Here is a 6000-nt window from a genome sequence, read left to right as displayed (position 1 = left end):
CAGGGTCAGGAAAACCCGGAGGTTGCTCAACATACACAACCTCGTCGACTTTACCGTTTAGGAACGCGCTCTTCACATCCAACTGAAAAACTTTCATCTCTTTATGAGCAGCAAATGCCAAAAACAGCCGAATGGCTTCCAATCTTGCCACAGGAGCAAATACTTCATTGTAATCAATCCACTCTTGCTGATTAAAGCCTTTAACAACCAGCCTCGCCTTATTCCTGATAACAACCCCTTTCTCATCTCTCTTACATTTGAAGACCCATTTTGTGCCTATAGCATGCACATTTCTTGGTTTTGAGACCAAGTTCCATACTTCCATTTTCTTAAACTGAGCTAACTCTTCTTGCATGGCTTCGACCCACGAGCTGTCCTTCAGAGCCATTTGATAGTTCTTTGGTTCAATATGGCTGATGAAGCAGGTGTACAAGCATTCGTTGATAATGCCCGTGTCTTTAATGCTTGTGTAAACACAGGTGTGCTCATTCACGCTTTTTCTTGTTTGTACACCGGCGGACAGATCACCTATCACATTCTCCAACGGGTGATTTTTGTGAATTCTCGTAGTCGGAACCGAACTGACATTTAGATTATCTTCCAAGTTCGAAGATAGCTCATCCATGGTTGATTGATGTTGAGAGTGAAACGGATTGATGAATTCCTCTTCAGTAGAGGCAGCAGGGGTATTGACAGCATTTGACGAGGAAGGCTGACATTCATCATACTGTGGTCTTTGCACCAAAGTGTCTTCCTCATCGCGTATCATCTTCGTAGCAATTCGTTCCTCATCTTCTGCAAAATCCAAATAAGGCATGTTAAAAGATTTAAAAAGTCTATCATAGTCAAAAACCCCAGCGGGTCCCGTGCTTGGTTTTGGTGATTTGTAACTTGTGATATCAGTGTTACACACCACCTCAACCTTGCTGGTCGATGTATTAAAGACCCGTCTGTTGGGAGTCCCAACAACGTATCCGACTAAGATTCCTTCGTCGGCAACTTCACCAAATTTTGAATTGGTCTTTAATATCGAACACGGGGACCCGAAAGGTTCAAGACCACTCAAGTTGGGCTTTCTCCCATGCATTAGTTCATAACAAGTTTTATTTAGTCTTTTAACAGTTAACACTCTATTAAGGATATAACAGGCTGTTGCAACGGCTTCAGCCCAGAACACCACGGGAAGTTTCGAATCAGCCAGCATGGTCTTGGCTCCTTCATTCAAAGTCCTGTTCTTCCTCTCAGCCACTCCATTTTGTTGCGGAGTGTACGGTGCGCTGTATTGGTATTCAATCCCCTTCTGTAGGCAGAAGATCTCCATCTGATAGTTCTTGAACTCAGTCCCATTGTCACTCCTGATGTATTTAACTCTTTTTCCCATAATGTTCTCAACTTTGGTAATCAAATTTATTACCATCTGAACAGTTTCATCCTTCGACTTCAAGAAATATACCCACGAGTATCGAGAAAAATCATCAGTAATCACCAAGCAATACGATGTTCCTCCTAGACTTTTTACATTCACGGGACCGAAGAGATCCATATGAAGTAATTCTAGGGTACTGACAATTGAATTGACCTTCTTGGTGAGATGGGATTTCTTGTGTTGCTTTCCCTTCTTGCATGATAAGCATTTGTCTTCGAAGTTGAAATTCTTCAAGGGAACCCCCAACACAAGCCCATTTTTGACAAGGTAGTTCATCTTACGAAGATGAATGTGCCCCATTCTTCTATGCCATAATTCGGATTCTGGTTCAGTCGCTTTCGACAAAAGACACGATTATTCAGGTGCCATTTCAGTAGACCTCATATCCATGATATACGTATTCTTCACTCTTGGAGCCTTCATCACAATCCAGTCCTCTGGTATCTTAAAACCAGGATACAACACTATCGCCTCATTCTTCATGAAATGCACGGTATAATCCTTGTCACAGATCTGCGAAACACTCAGCAGATTGTGCTTCAGTTCTTCAACAAAGTTAACTTTCTCTAGCGTCATCTTCCCGTTAGTCACAGTCCCAATTCCTGTGATCTTTCCACCGCTCTCTCCTGCGAAACTCACTCTACCACCTTGAACAGGTTTCCAGTCTTGTAACAATTTCTTGTTACCCGTCATGTGCCGGGAACAGCCGCTATCCACAACCCATTGATTGTTGGCAGCCCTGTTCAACTGTTCCTGCACGATTAAAGCAGAGAGTTAAAATCTGGGGACCCAAGACCGATTGGTCTTGGGTCGATACATCCCGTACCTTGGCTGTCCAAAGTTAGTATCATAATCATTTCTGTGAGTCCTAACAGGATACCTTCTTGTGGATTGTCTATGAGGCCATCCAAACCGTCTTGAATTAAATGAATTATTAGTTATGGTTTGGGTGTTACCAGTGAAAAACTGAGATCTATTTCTTTGAAAACCTGGATTAGTCCATTTCTGAAATTCGATGGGTTTTCAGTTTTATCATTAAATTGATTACTGTTAGCTCTTTTCTCAGATTTTAAAGGCCTCACAGCTCTGAATTTTTGCTTCAGAGGGCAACCAGCAACAAGATGTCCTTGTTGATTACATCTAAAACAACACCTGTTTTCAAATTTCTTATCAAAAGTTGTCTTAAATGTTGAGGCTGTATTACTGCCCGTTTGTCTCACATATGGTGGGACATACGGGTTTAGTGGAGACTTCTTTTCAGATGTTTTCTTTTTCTCTTCACTTTTTGGTAATACTTCCTCTTGATTTGTCTCACTCGACTCAGAAGACTTGTCCGAGTTAGATGAGACAGGACTCGGAGCAGAAATTTTAACACTTGCAACAGGCTTACTAACTTCTGGTTCTTTAGTAGTAACTGGAACTGGAACTGTCTGACCATAGTCAACATCGACAGATTTCTGATTACTAGGGTTAAAAGTGTAATTATGATTGAAAGGTGGTGGAACTTCATGATAACCAATTCCTCCCCTTTTTGGAGAACCTTGATCACTAACAAGGTGATCAAGTATAGCGGAGGAATTTCTGAATTGTTCCAGTTTCCTGTTAAGTTCCACCACTTTTACCTGGTGATCAGCTATCTGTTTTTCTCTTTCAGCTATTAGTTTGGTTTTTTCTTCTAGAACCTCATAGCTAAGATTAATCATATTAATTTTTTCAGCAAGCTTTGCTTTAAGACTTTTAATATCTGTTTCAATAGCTTTAATTTTTACTTTGTAACTATTTTCTCTAGCTTTAGTGAAGTGATGATCTTCTTTTAAAGTTTTATATTGCGCATCCAAACTAACAAACTGATCAGTTAGAGTTGTCAGTTGTTCAGACAGAAGTTCACACTTAGTACAAAGAAGTTCACACTTAGTACAAGGGAGTTCGGTACTTACCTCGGAGAGCTGGTCTGCTACATCTGCCATGTACGCTTCATCTTCGCCAGTTCCCTTCTCACTATCTGCATTTTCGATGTTTGCCAAGTTGGCCTGTTCAAATACTTCTTCAACATGCAGATTCCAGTTGTACTCTTCATTCTGTCTGGAAATCATGGCTCTATAGTCATTACCACTACCACTTTGCTGTGTAGATCTGTTCTGACTGCGTTCTACACGTTCATTCTTGCATTCTTTTGCAAAGTGGCCATTCTGCTGACAGTTGTAGCAGCGAACCTTCGACTTATCAAACCCTGGCCTCTCACCGACAAACTTCCTGCCAGTCTTCTTCATGAACCTCTTCACCCTTCTGACAATCATAGCCATCTGCCACTGCAGATCCATCTCCTCCAGATCATCAGCATCGATCTGGTCATAGTCTTCATCCAAAACTGCAGGATCAACGATTTTACCCTGAATGTAGTTCTCATACGAAGCAATAAAAGATGCATAGAGAGCAAACTGCTATTCAGCAGATTTGACACTCATGGGCATCTTCGAGTAATTGTTGTTTGAAACACTTGGGGAATAACTACTCTTGGTCGCTTGAGGTTGAGAAGCATTTGATCCTCCAGCTACATAGCACACATCACCGTTCATGTTGAGAGATACATGTCCCTCATGTGTTGAGCTCGCGCCTGACTCTCCCTTAGAGTAATAAGAAGATTATTCCGTTTTCGAACTTGATCCCGAGTTAACCTTTGCACCATACATACCCGGATCTTGAACCTGATCGGTAGGTGTCTCCTTTCGTACCATGTTCAGTTCAAATGTTCTTAGCTTGTTAACTGCTGTCTCAAGGTCATAGTCAGCAAAGTCTTTATCCTCTCTCATCAACACTGTATACATCTCCCATTTTGGTGGAAGAGCATCAAGAAGCTTCTCAACAATCTCATCTTCTTTGTATGCAATTGAATAGTTGCTAAGTTCAGTCATCAGATGATAATATCTGGTGATGATATCATCAAGTGATTTGTTTTTCAGATACTTGAAGACCGAGAATTGGGTTTTTAGAAGTTTAATCTTCGAAGCACGAATTCCCACATTGCCCTCAAAACGGTTTTCAAGAGCTTCCCAAAGCTTTCTAGCAGTCTTGTACTTTCTGAAAGTGTGCAGAATCTCTTGTGGAAGAGCCATTGTAATTGCTGCATGAGCTTTGCTTTCGGCTTCATACATTTTCTTCTCTTCATCTTCCATCTCTTTGTACTTCTTGATCTGATCACGACCCTCATACTCAGTAGTAGGTGGAATGTAACCATCTTGTATTCATACCCACATCTTGGCATCTTGATACTTGACATATTGTTCAAAACGATCTTTCCACGCTACATAATCAGTTTTCTTGAGCATCTTAGGTGCCTTTGTAGCCGAACCTGCTTCTACTTCCATCTTTACCAGTTCAGTAATGTTTATCGAAGACATCTTTCTCAAAACTCAAAGAAATCCGAAAATCAAAAATTTTATTTTCAAACAGCTCTGTAGGCGAAGTTGTGGATAACTTCGCTTAAAGCTTAACTTCGCGTGAATTTGTAACGTCGCTCACTTTCTTAAATTTGCTGGATTGGCGAACTTGAGAATAACTTCGCTTAAGTTGAGCGAACTTGGGAGGTAGGCGAAGTTGTGGGTAACTTCGCTTGAGGCAAGCGAACTTGAAGAGGTAAGCTTGTGGATAACTTCGCTTAACCTTATATCTTCGCCGAAACCCTAGTAACAGTGACGGCAACTTCGCCTGATGAACACGAAGTTTCTGCAGATTAGATTTCTGGGTTTTTCGAGGTTTGTGAAGGTGTTATGGGTTGTTTAAGCTTGTAGGAGATGAGTATGACACAAAAACTCAGAAAACTCGTCCCGCGAATAGTCGAACGGAACGATTTCATACCCGCGTGATAATCCCGAACCACACAATCGAGCAAATGCTCTGATACCAATTGTAGGTTCCCAGCCGGATCTACACGAGATATCACGTACTACGCAGGTGCGGAATCCCTACGTAAGACGTTACGAGTATAGAAAACAATACGATTAACACACGATAATCAAACACGTTGTATACCAACCTTAAACACGTGATACGAAGATCACTTGATTACAGACTCTCTCTGACTCGAATACACGAAAACTGTAAAACTGAATTAATTCTTAATAAGCCGTAACAGATGGCTTATATAATCACGACAACTTCGCCTGGCATGTTCAGGCGAAGTTGTCACTAACTTCGCTTGTCTAACAAGTTCGCCCATATCAGCGAACTTGTTAGCAACTTCGCTTATACAAAACATAAAACATTACAAACGCGATTACAGACACTAGACACTGAACTACTGACATCATGCTCCCAACACTCTTTTATTATTCTATCGTATTTTTATTATATAATGAACTTTTCCCGAACCATCGAACCAACCTGAACCTCAAACCGACCCGAAATTTTATATACCCGACTCGGTGAAATCGAAAGATATAAAAGTAGTGCACCACCCGAAAAAAAATTTCTGAAACTGCCACTATTCATCAATACTCTCTTAGTGAGTATAAGCGTAATACTCTCTTGGTGAGTATAAGTGTAAACACAAACTTTGTTTCTAAATGACGTCTATG

The sequence above is a fragment of the Bidens hawaiensis genome, unplaced genomic scaffold, assembly GCF_021521415.1.
Source record: "Bidens hawaiensis isolate Kalapana, Puna unplaced genomic scaffold, B.hawaiensis_p1.1 tig00028026_1, whole genome shotgun sequence".
In the NCBI taxonomy this organism is placed as follows: Eukaryota; Viridiplantae; Streptophyta; class Magnoliopsida; order Asterales; family Asteraceae; genus Bidens; species Bidens hawaiensis.
Note: the sequence above shows the minus strand (reverse complement) of the source record.